The 12,693-nt window shown below is 45.5% G+C and overlaps 1 protein-coding gene across 7 annotated transcripts in view; it reads right to left on the bottom strand.

Moving 5' to 3' along the window:
- Positions 1–12,693, bottom strand: part of BCL2L14 (BCL2 like 14) — a 50,439-nt gene that overhangs the window by 24,086 nt on the left and 13,660 nt on the right. Inside the window, exon 1 of one of the 7 annotated variants that reach the window (XM_034935392.3) lies at positions 4,390–5,389. The exons of 3 other annotated variants lie outside the window; for them this stretch is intronic. The gene's annotated coding sequence lies outside the window, so the exon portion shown is untranslated. 3 more of the 7 variants (XM_057299382.2, XM_034935390.3, XM_003826554.5) reach the window with 3 other exon arrangements.

Here is a 12,693-nt window from a genome sequence, read left to right as displayed (position 1 = left end):
GGAGAATCACTCGAACCCAGGAGGCGGAGGTTGCAGTGAGCCGAGATCACGCCATTGCATCCAGCCTGGGCAACAACAGCGAAACTCCGTCTCAAAAAAAAAAAAAAAAAAAAAAAAGAAAGAATAGAAACATATCAGGCAGGGCACAATCGTTCACACCTGTAATCCCAGCACTTTGGGAGGCAGGAGTTCAAGAGCAGCCTGGCCAACATGGTGAAACCCTGTCTCTAAAAAAATACAAAAATTAGCTGGGCATGATGGCAGGTGCCTGTAATTCCAGTGAGTTGGGAGACTGCGACAGGAGAATCACTTGAACCCAGGAGGCAAAGGTTGCAGTGAGCGGGGATCGCGCCATTGCACTCCAGCCTGGGTGACACACGGAGACTCTGTCTCAAAAATAAATAAATAAATAAAAAGAAAAAAAAGAAACATATTAAAAAAAAAGAGACATCAATTAGATGTCATGAGTGGATCTTTATTAAATCGTAATTCAAACATACTGTATAAAGATGTAGATATCTTTGAGATGATAGAGAACTAAACACGGTGTATGTTTTAGATGATATTAAGGAAGTATTGATCATCTTGGCTGGCACCGTAGCTCACACCTGTAATCCCACCACCTTAGGAGGCCAAGGTGGGAGGATCACTTGAGGCCTGGATTTGGAGACCAGTCTAGGCAACAAAGTAAGATCCCATCCCTATTTTTTAAAATTTAAAAATTAAAACATTTTTTAAAAAGATAATCTCATTAAATGTGGTAACATTGCCATTAAAAAGTACATATCTGGGCTGGGCGCGGTGGCTCACGCCTGTAATCCTAGCACTTTGGGAGGCTGAGGTGGGCAGATCACTTGAGGTCAGGAGTTCAAGACAAGCCTGGCCAACATGGTGAAACTTTGTCTCTACTAAAAATACAAAAATTAGCCAGGTGTGGTGGCACATGCCTGTAATCCTAGCTACTTGGGAGGCTGAGGCTGGAGAATCACTTGAACCCAGGAGGTAGAAGTTGCAGTGAGCTGAGATGGTGCCACTGCACTAACAGAGTCAGACTCCGTCTCAAAAAAAAAAAAAATAACAAAGAAAAAAAGAAAAAGGTACATATCTTCAAGTATATATAGTGTACATGTATATAAAAACAAAGTAGACATACTGTAAGATATGAAGGCGGGACTTTGGCTGGCTTCCCCAGCACCTAGAGTAGAGCTTGATGCTCTACTGACTGAGCTATCTGGGCTCTCTAGAATAGTGCTTGATACATGGTAGGTGCTCAAATATCTGATGACTGACTGAATGAATGATTATAGGACTGCCAGACACATTCAGAATACAGGACACATTCGGTCACATTTGAAGTTCAGATAAAGGGCAAATAATTTTTTAGTGTATGTCCCAAATATCATGAGACTAATATATAATAAATATTAGTATATGTCTCAAATAAAATATTATATGTTAAAAAACACTTATATTTGTTATTTATCTGAAATTCAAACATAACTGGCTGTCTTGCATTCTTGCTTGCTAACTCTGGCCACCCTAGGAGTGGAAGCTGTTGCTGAGACACACTGAGACCTGAGGTGCGTGCAAGCAGGCAAAGTGGGCCACCAAGCGGGATGAGGTCAGAATTAGGTGCGGCAGACTTGGTGGGGAAAAGGCTGAGTCTAGCAAGAGACCAGACATGGAATTTCTCAGGAGAGGATTCATGAGGCTTTTGATTCAAGGCTTCCTTTTGGACAGAGTGGCTCAGGGCACTGCAGGCCAGATGTGCACCCTGGTCCTTCAGGAACTGTGTCCTTGGGTAGGAGGCTGTGCGCCCTCGTCAAGCCAGTAACACTGTGCTGCTGAAGAAATTTCCATGTATGTTAAAAAAAATCTAGACCTTTTTAATCTAACGCGAGGGCTTTAAAATTGTGTGTGTGTGTGTGTGCGCGTGCATGCATGTTTGTGTGTGCGTGTGTGTGCATGTGGCGGGGGGAGTATTGTCGCTGGAGAGAGGGCTTCTTTAAGAAACAACCTTGCTAATGCTATTTCAGCAGCAACATCAGAAATCGGGGAACCACTGAGGTCAAGACAGAGTACTTAGTCCTTCCATTTAGTAAAATGTGAGATTTTTGTTGTCTTACAGGCTAGAAAGGCTGTGACTTGGCCCAGTCGACAGGCAAAGCTAAGAATGAGAGAGGATGAGAGAGAGGAGAAAGAACAGTGCTCAGGAGCCAGCCCCGGAAGGAGGCTACCCTACAGCAGAGGGAGCGGGGGCCTCCGCCACAAGAGCCTGGAGAGCAGGGAGCAAAAGAGAACAAATGGAGACAAAGGGGTAAGAGGGTTTAAATGTATTTAACAAATGTAGATGCCGGACCCAGTGGCTCACGCCTGTAATCCCAGCACTTTGGGAGGCCCAGGGAGCAGGATCACTTAAGCCCAGGAGTTCAAGACCAGCCTTGGCTCCGTCTCTACAAAAAATGAAAAAAATTAGCTGGGCGTGGTGGTGTGCACCTGCAGTCCCAGCCACTTGGGAGGCTGAGGGGGGAGAATCGCTTGAGCCTGGGAGTTGGAGGCTGCAGTGAGCTATGATCGCGACAGTGCACTCCAGCCTGGGTGGCAGAGGGAGACACTCTCTTAAGAAACAAAAATAAAGAAAAAAAAAAACCCCACCCACACAAACGCAGAGTTTTTGTTTCCTCTAATCCTTGTTATAAATTACTTGATTGTTCAGTTTATAGCTAAGTCTTACTTTCAAGCAGCAGCGATCGAGTATTATCACAGGTTAGATCCCTTCTGCTTTCAGCTCTTCCTACAGAAATTGTACTCTATACGAGAAGCCCAACTTTGGGGTTTATGGAAAAGTAAACCATAAGTTTTATGCTTATGTTGACAGAAGCCCTGGGTGGGGCCCCTGAATGCTGGTTCAGAACCTGGAGGGGAGATTTCCATTCCTGAGTGAGACCTGTGAGGCTTATTCTAATTCAGGGCAGCAGAGGACACAACCCTGCTTCACTGCCCTATGTTTACCTTCCTGATCCTTATCTATAACAAACCTGCACTCTCAGAAGCAAGGCTACAGAGGTTCTTTTCTTGGTCTCTTTCCCTCCCCGAGGTGGCCGGGGTCCTCCACGTCTGGCCCCAGGGTGTCCTCTGGGAACACTGGCTGCCTGGCCGGGTGTGCTGAGAGGCCGGCTGGGAAGGCCACACTGCAACGAACACCTACATTCCAGGTATTGGCAGACGCACTGTCGCAGGGTTCTCGCTCTGCGGACTCACTTGTTGAGGTGAGATTTCACTTCCCTCCCGGTGGGTGGCAGCTAACGGATAAGCACACAGAGGAAACTGCAGCAAGCACCTCGTGTTTCCACACACAGAGGCGGCCACCACCCAGTGCCCCAGTTACGCTGGACACCTGGTTCGCTGTGCCTCTGCCTGTCCCAGCGGTGAGGGGTGTGGAGAATCCCTTGGCAGCTGTCCCAGCAGAAGAGCTGACTTCATGTACTCAGGACACACAGTTGAGGCCTGAGTGGATCTCGTGGGCACTGACACTCATCCCCACGGAGCCTCCCACAGCACATCCTAAGCTCAGCTTGGTTCTGTTGTCCGGAGCCTCCCGTTGTGCCCCTCTCCTCTCCCCCTCACTTCAGACCTCTCAGGGTCTTCGTGCCTTCTGCCTGGACTGTTCTTTAATACTAAAGGTGAAATGAGGAATGAGAGAAAGTGCCTTAACTTCCCACAATAGAAGCTGAATGCTAGACAGAGCCTCAGGTCATATTCACCAGACAGAAGGTCCCAGGCTCTGATTGTGGAAAGAAGGGGACAGGGAGCTCAGGGAGGAGGGAGCTTTCTAGACGGGAGAGAGGAGGGAGAAGGGTCTTCCATTTACCTGTGCCTTAGACTCAAGGAATTCTCTGGGGGTCTAGACCTCCTGCGGATGACTGCCCAAGTTCCCACGAGGTACTCAGGACTCTGATCTCAAACCAGGAATTCCCATGCTGGCTTCAGTCCCTGAATCCTCGCGGTCTCCAGCTTGGGCAGTGGTGTCCCTGGCCACGGAATGGCTGTCATGTCATTGCATACCTCCCCAGATACATAAGCAGAGAAGACTGAGTAACGTCACATACCTCAACCAGTAATGTGTTCTTAACTGAACGTCCCAAACCCTTTGTAGCAAAAGGGAAATGAAAGAGAAACCTAAATAACCTTTCTTCCTCTTTCCTGGAAACCCCGCTAAACTAGATTCTCAATGTCATTTTGTGTCCTGAGACTTACATGATAAGAACTTTGTAATAAACCCAGTAAAGAGCTCCCTGAATTAGACTGCCTCATTTGGCAAACAGCTAAAGACCAGGCCGTGTCCTCCTGCAAAGGCTGAGAATGAAGACTGGTGCCTCCTGGTGTTACCTGGTCTGGAAGCTGTCTGTGATTTCTTCTGCTTCAGGTCAGGTGGCAGTAAGGATATTTCTATACCTGAGTCTCTCTCCACGAAACTTAAGAGGAAACTTTCAACAGGTCTTCTTGGCTTGTCGTTTGGAAAGACTCAGGTAGTTTAGAGCCCCAGGCTCTAAACTTTCTTCAGGTTTAGGACTCAGGCTGAAAAGAGGCTTAAAGAAGGAGAACCACTTCCTTATTAAGCCCTGCCCCTGGCTTTTTAATTGAAGGAGGGGCTGATCTTTGCCCCTGTAATTTGACTCTAAAAGGAATTCTATATCCATTACCTAGCACTCTTCCTGCCCTTTGGGATAACTAGGTGGGTGTTCTGATACTTCTTTACTATCCTTATCAGTTGTTAGTTAAACAAATGTTTACTGACCGCCTAACATGGTACAGGTACTGTACACATATTTAATCTTTTTTTTTTTTTTTTGAGACAGAGTTTCACTCTGTTGCCCAGGCTGGAGTGCAGTGGTGCGATCTTGGCGCACTGCAACCTCCGCCTCCTGGGTTCAAGCGATTCTCATATCTCAGCCTCCTGAGTTTCTGGGATTACAGGCTTGCACCAGCACGCCCGGCTAATTTTTGTATTTTTAGTAGAGACAGGGGTTTCACCATGTTGGTCTCGAACTCCTGGCCTCAGGTGGTCTGCCCTCCTCGGCCTCCCAAAGTGCTGGGATTACAGGCGTAAGCCACTGCGCCCGGCCCACATATTTAATCTTAACAACATTGAGAGGCAGGTGTTACGATTCCCATTGCACAGATGAGGAAACTGAGGCTCAGAGAGGTGAAGTATCTTGCTAGGGATCCCTATCAGTTGAGCTGAGATCCAAATCGTGCTCTTTCTGGCTTTACACTATATCATGTCACCTCTCCTATGTGACTCAAAGATTGTGTTCAAGTGGAACCACTGGAAAAGCGTTCAAAAAGGAATCTAAGCACAGCCATAGTAAAAACCACAAAAACCCACTGAAAGGCCAAATGTCATAATTTTAGAGATGGAATTCCCTATTATATGAAATAGGAAACAGTTACATCTGATTTTATGCTCTTTCCAGAGTCTTAAGTGAAATAGATATATATGTCCATGCTTGAGATCATAAACCCTGGACCGCTGGTCAAACTGTGACGATGAAGGAAGTGTGAATAGTGAAAGGGGAATTAATGCTATTTTCTTAAAAGTGGGGAAGAATCGGTCATTTAAATATTAGGCAAACAGATCCACAAGAGACAAACAGACGGTAGTTATGGGAAAGTTAGATATTTAGTAACTCGAGGTGAATTTTCACCGGCAAACTAATATTTTTTGCACCAGTGAGGTCAATGTAGACGGTATTAAAGAAATACTAAGAATGATTTTTCTCTTTTTATAAAAACTTGCCATCTTTTTTTTTTTTTTTTTTTTGAGACGGAGTCTTGCTCTGTCGCCCAGGCTGGAGTGCAGTGGCGCGATCTCGGCTCACTGCAAGCTCCACCTCCCGGGTTCACGCCATTCTCCTGCCTCAGCCTCCCAAGTAGCTGGGACTACAGGCGCCCGCCACCAAGCCTGGATAATTTTTTTTTTTTTGTATTTTTAGTAGAGATGGGGTTTCACCATGTTAGCCAGGATGGCCTCGATCTCCTGACCTCCCGATCTGCCCGCCTCAGCCCCCCAAAGTGCTGGGATTACAGGCGTGAGCCACCGCACCTGGCCAAAAACTTGCTATCTTTTTTTGGGGGGAGATGATGAGATATATTCACTGGAAACAATTCAAGAATAAACAGGGTCTGGCTCAGTGTCTCAAGCCTGTAAGCCCAGCATTTTGGGATGCTGAGGTGAGAGGATCACTTTGAAGCCAGGAGGATCACTTGAAGACCAGCCTGGGCAACATAGTGATGAGACAAGAGTTCTTCAGGACTGGTTTGCAAGGTACAGGTCACAAAGACCCCACTGATAAAATGACATGTAGTAAAGCAGCAGCCCAAATCTATCAAAACCAAGATGCGATGAAAGCAACCTCCGGTCGTCCTCACAGCTCATTATATGCCAATGATAATGCACTGGTGTGCTGAAAGACACTCACTCCTACCAGCCCCATGTCAGTTTACAAATGTTATGGCAATGTCCGGAAGTTACCCTATATTGTCTGAAATGGGAAAACCCTCAGTTCTGGGAACTCCCCACCTTTTTCCCAGAAAACTCACGAATAATTCACTTTTTGTTTAGCATATGATCAAGAAATACCCATATACTCAATCAAACAGCCCATGCCACTGCTCTGCCTATGGAGTAGCCCCCCTTTTATTCCTTAACTTGCTTAATAAGCTTGCTTTCATTTTACTTTGTTGGCTCACTCTTGAATTCCTTCTTGTGGGAAGCCAAGAACCCATGTGGCCTCCCAGACTGAATCCCAATTTTGGGATTCACGCTGTGATAGTAAGACCCCATCTCTTAATTTTTTTTTTTTTAATTAGCCAGGCATGACTCACACATGTAGTGCTAGCTACTCAGGGGGCTGAGGTGGGAGGATCACTGGAGACCAGGTATTCAACACCAGCCAGACAACATAGCATGGTGGCACATGCCTGTAGTCCTAGCTACTTGGTAGTCTGAGGCAGAAAGATTGCTTGAGCCCAGGAGTTCAAGGGGGCAGCGAGCTAGGATCACGCTATTGTAGTTTAGCCTGGGCGACAGAGTAAGACCCTGTCTCAAAACAAAAACAAAAACCCTGTCTCAAAACAAACAAACAGAAAAACAAACAATAAAACCACAAAAGCATATAAGCAATAATAAAATCACATCACATAGTATGTCCATACTGGAGTTCTGAGTTACATAACTAAACAATGTTTGTTGCTGAAACCATTTAGAATCCTGAAGAGTCTTGGTCACGCACAGTGGCTCATACCTGCAATCCCAGCACTTTGGGAGGCTGAGGCAGGAGGACAGACTGTGTCCTGGAGTTTGAAACCAGCCTGGGCAACATGGTGATAACCCCATCACTACAAAAAAATAAAAAGTTAGCTGGGCGTGGTGGAGCACACCTGTAGTCTCAGCTACTCAGGAGACTGAGGTGGGAGGATTGCTTGAGCCTGGCAGGGGGCCGGGGGCTTGAGGCTGCAATGAGCCATGATGGCACCACTGCACTCAGCCTGGGTGACAGAGCCAGACCCTGTCTCAAAAAAAAAAAAAAAATCCTGAAAGGTTTTGGTAAAGCAACTATTAACACAGGGAAGGGGCAAACCCCACACGGAAGCTGAGGAGAGCAACTGTCCACATCTCATTCAACTATGTTATCTCCACGCCTAACAAGTTGGCCAGGGACAGGTCACAACACATGTTAGATATTAAACAGCAAAAGCAAAAACCACTTTTCTCCCGATTGTAAACATAGACATGCTGTTGTAGAAAACTTGTAAAACAGGGTCATAATAAGGATTGCCATAATGCAGTCATTCAGTGGGAAATGCTGCTAAAAATTTGGTGGACGTCCCTTCTTTTCTTTGAGAAAAAGGAGACACAGGACAAACTCTCTGCCCTCCTCCTCTCTATAAGGAAAGTCAGGATGATTCTTTTTTTTTCTTCAGACAGAGTCTCACTCTGTTCCCCAGGCTGGAGTGCAGTGGCACGATCTCGGCTCACTGCAACCTCTGCCTCCCGGGTTCAAGCTATTCTCCCACCTCAGTCTCCAGAGTAGTTGCAATTACAGGCATGTGCCACCACGACTGGCTCATTTTTGTATTTTTAATAAAGACGGGGTTTCACTATGTTGGCCAGACTGGTCTCCAACTCCTGAGCTCAAGATATTCGTCTGCCTCAGCCTCCCAAAAGTGCTGGGATTACAGGTGTGAGCCACCACGTCCAGCCATCATAACTTCTAATAAACTTATTTTGTAAATAAAATTTTTTAGTGGCTACATCATCCTAGTGAATGATAGCACTAAAAATATTCATCCAGAGGAGAATCACTTGAACCCAGGAGGCAGAGGTTGCAGTGAGCTGGGATCACGCCACTGCACTCCAGCCTGGGTGACAGAGCGAGACTCAGTCTCCAAAAAAATCAAAATAAAAATCAAATCAAATCAAATAATCAGCCAGGCAACTATTTTTAAATGTTTTGTTTGTCACCAGGTGCGGTGGCTCATGCTTGTAATCCCAGCACTTTGGGAGGCCAAGGCAGGTAGATCACGAGGTCAGGAGATTGAGACCGTCCTGGCTAACACAGTGAAACCCCGTCTCTACTAAAAATACAAAAAATTAGCTAGGCATGGTGGTGGGTGCCTGTAGTCCCAGCTACTCAGGAGGCTGAGGCAGGAGAATGGCGTGAACCTGGGAGGCGGAGCTTGCAGTGAGCCGAGATTGCGCCACTCCAGCCTGGGCGACAGAGCAAGACTCTGTCTCAAAAAAAAAAAAAAAAAAAAAAAAAAAAGTTTTGTTTGTCTTCAAGTGCTTACTGTTACAAATAATGCTGCAGGGTAGAGCTTTTCATCTTTGCTCACATTTTCTATTGTTTCCTGAGAAATGATGCCTGAGAGTGGAATTATTGGGTATGAATATTTTTGAAATTGTTATATATGCTTTGAATTCACTTTAATCTATGATTCTGGAATTGATTTATATCATCACTGGAAATATATCTTAGATAAAAATGCCTAAGAGTTTGAATAATATAGATAAAAAGCCCATCCTCAGGAAAATGTTGGGGTTTTTGCCCATCACTGAGTAACCAAAGAAGACTTGAAAGGCCAGATGAGCAGATTTTAGAGTGGATACCAGATTACTCTGGGGTTTGACATTTATCCTTGTTTTGATATCAATGATGAAACTCAATGAAATAGGATCAGAGTTGGAATGAAGCAACAAAAGGCTGTGACTGGTTGAAATGAAAGATTTGGGAAACGGAGCAGAGGAGAAGCACTATTCATTGTGAAGAACATCTGTGAAGGGGTCAAGATGCCACTCCCCAAAGTACAACACTTTAACCTTAAGATCATTTTGAGCTGAAGGCAATGAAGATGAAGCAGACACAAGAAAAACTCTCGGCCAGGTGCGGTGGCTCACGCCTGTAATTCCAACACTTTGGGAGGCCGAGGTGGGTGGATCATCTGAGGTCAGGAGTTCAAGACCAGCCTGGTCATCATGGCGAAACCCCGTCTCTACTAAAAATACAAAAATTAGCTGGGCATGGTGGTGGGTGCCTGTAATCTCAGCTACTCAGGAGGCTGAGGCAGGAGAACGCTTGAACCTGGGTGGCAGAGGTTGCAGTGAGCCAAGATTGTGCCACTGCACTCCAGCCTGGGCAACAGAGTGAGACTTCGCCTCAAAAAAAAAAAAAAAATGGAAAAAAAGAGAAACTCTCTGCTCCCCACGTCTCCCTACCAGGGAGGACAGGAAGATTCTCAATCACTGGAGACAACTCTGGACTCTTAAGCAGCCCAGAGATGGCGCTGGAGGAACCTACATAACCAACCTCACTAAGGCAATCTTTATCTTCCATTACTTTCCCCATCTACTTACCTTCCCACAGTTTGCCACCTCCAGAAGCCTAAAGCTCTTTCCCTTTGTCTTGTCACTTCTTTTTTTTTTTTTTTTTTTTTTTTGAGATGGAGTCTCACTCTGTCGCCCAGCCTGGAGTGCAGTGGTGCAATCTCTGCTCACTGCAACCTCTGCCTCCTGGGTTCAAGCGATTCTCCTGCCTCAGCCTCCAGAGTAGCTTAGAATACAGGTGTACGCTATCATGCCCAGCTAATTTTTGTATTTTTAGTAGAGACAGGGTTTCTCCATGCTGGCCAGGCTGGTCTCAAACTCCTGACTTCAAGTGATCTGCCTGCCTCGGCCTCCCAAAGTGCTGGGATTATATGCGTGAGCCACTCACTGCACCCGGCCTGTCTTGTCACTTTTTTACAAATTTATGTTTTTTTAAAAGGTGCTCTATAAGCCCAATTTCTGACCACTCCTTTGAGTTACTCATCATTGAGCGATCCTGTGTGTATGCATGTGTTAATAATAAACTTCTGTCTGTTTTTCTTTTGTTAATCTATCTATCGTCAGTCTAATTTGCAGGGCCCCAGCCAAAAAACCTAGGAGGGTAGAGGAAAAATAAATTTTCTTCTCCCCTATACCTGTAAGAAGATCCTCTAATTTGTGGTTTGAGTGAAGACAAAATAATAGAAGGATTGAAGTGATAGTGCTGTGTTGCTATAACTGGCCTGGCCAGAGACGAGATGGAGAAAGACGTTCTTAGTACAGAGATCACACCCTGCACCAAGGCAGGAGGTAATTGTGATAGGAGATCTGACTACCATGACTTCCATGGAAGACTCCTGATAAACATAGGTCATTTCACACTTGATGCTAATATCAACTCTTAAGTCAAAGGAAGCCACGGTGATAAACATTGTTCCATCCTTGCATTTGGCTGACAAAGAGGCACTGGTTGGTCTCATAGAAGCAATGGGAACCTTGGAGACAGAATGTTCATTTTACTGTAAAATTGGAGATGGTTGAGAGAGAATTCTGAGCCTAGTTGGGCAAAATTTTTAGAGTAAAGATAGGCATGCTGTGGTGGCCATGGCTCCAAAGAGGCCTAACAATAATAGTTCTTATTTTACTGAGTCCATGTCAATTATTAACTCAGCTGTGTAGTAGGCACGACAGTTATGCCCATTTTACATATGAAGAAACTGAGATACAAAAGAGTTAAGTAGGTGGGATATGGTAGCTCACACCTGGAATCTCAGTGCTTTTGGGAAGCAGATTGCATGAGGCCAGGTGTTTGAGACTAGCCTGGGTAACATAGTGAGGCCCCATCTCTACAAAAAAAGAAAAAAAAAATCAAAAAAATTAGCCAGGTATGGTACTGCATGCCTGTAGTCCCATACTCTGGAGGCTGAGGTGGGAGGATCACTTGAGCCCAGGAGTTCAAGGCTGCAGTGATCAAACCACTGCACTCCAGCCTGGGTGACAGAACTGTCTCAAAAAACAAACAGGCCACACGTGGTGGCTCATGCCTGTAATCCCAGCACTTTGGGAGTCTGAGGCAGGTGGATCACTTGAGGTCAGTTTCATGCGCGTCCGTGTGAACAGACTACTAAACAGGCTTTGTGTGGGCAACATGGCTGTTTATTTCACCTGGGTGCAGGCGGGCTGAGTCTGAAAAGAGAGTCAGCGAGGGGAGATGGGGTTTTACAGGATTTGGGTAGGTAAAGGAAAAAGGGGGGTTGTTCTCTGGCGGGCAGGAGTGGGGGTCACAAGGTACTCAGTGGGGGAGCTTTTGAGCCAGGATGAGCCAGGAGAAGGAATTTCACAAGACAATGTCATCAGTTAAGGCAGGAACAGGCCATTTTCACTTCTTTTGTGGTGGAATGTCATCAGTTAAGGCAGGAACTGGCCATCTGGATGTGTACGTGCAGGTCACAGGGGATATGATGGCTTAGCTTGGGCTCAGAGGCCTGACATTCCTGTCTTCTTATATTAATAAGAAAAATAAAACGAAATAGTGGTAAAGTGTTGGGACTGCGAAAATTTTTGGGGGTGGTATGGAGAGATAATGGGCGATGTTTCTCAGGGCTGCTTCAAGTGGGATTGGGGCGGCGTGGGAACCTAGAGTGGGAGAGATTAAGCTGAAGGAAGATTTTGTGGTAAGGGGTGATATTGTGGGGCTGTTAGAAGAAACATTTGTCATTTAGAATTATTGGTGATGGCCTGGATACAGTTTTGTATGAATTGAAAAACTAAATGGAATAAGAGAAGGAGAAAAACAGGTATAAAATGTCTAAGAATTGGGAGGACCTAGGACATCTGATTAGAGAGTGCCTAAGGAGATTCAGCATAGTCCTGCCAGCAAAGATTATTTATTTACTTCAAGATTAAGAGTGGCAGTTTGGGGATAGCACCAGGAGATATCAGTTGTGATGGCTTGGAGAAACAGTGTAAACTGGCAGTGTAAACAAGAGCAGGGCATGTATGAGTAGTTGAGAATGGTGAATAGGAGTATGACTAGACAGAAGATAGTAGGGATGACAAGTTTTTTGGGACACAGTCTAAGTTGGTCTGCTGTCTGGAATGAGACTGGGGCCTAATATAAAGGAGCGTCTATATGGGAGCTCAAATGGGCTGTACCTTGTAGCATTCTGAGGACAGGCCTGAATTCTGAGAAGCGAAAGTGGTAAAAGTATTGTTCAGTCCTTTTTAAGTTGGTGGCTGAGCTTGGTGAGGTGTGTTTTTAAAAGACCTTTAGTCCGTTCTACTTTTCTTAAAGATGGAGGACCATAAGGGATATAAAGGTTTCACTG

Source organism: Pan paniscus, chromosome 10 (genome assembly GCF_029289425.2).
Source record: "Pan paniscus chromosome 10, NHGRI_mPanPan1-v2.0_pri, whole genome shotgun sequence".
In the NCBI taxonomy this organism is placed as follows: Eukaryota; Metazoa; Chordata; class Mammalia; order Primates; family Hominidae; genus Pan; species Pan paniscus.
The sequence above is the reverse complement of the archived record's forward strand: the minus strand, read 5'-3'. Positions and strand labels throughout refer to the sequence as shown.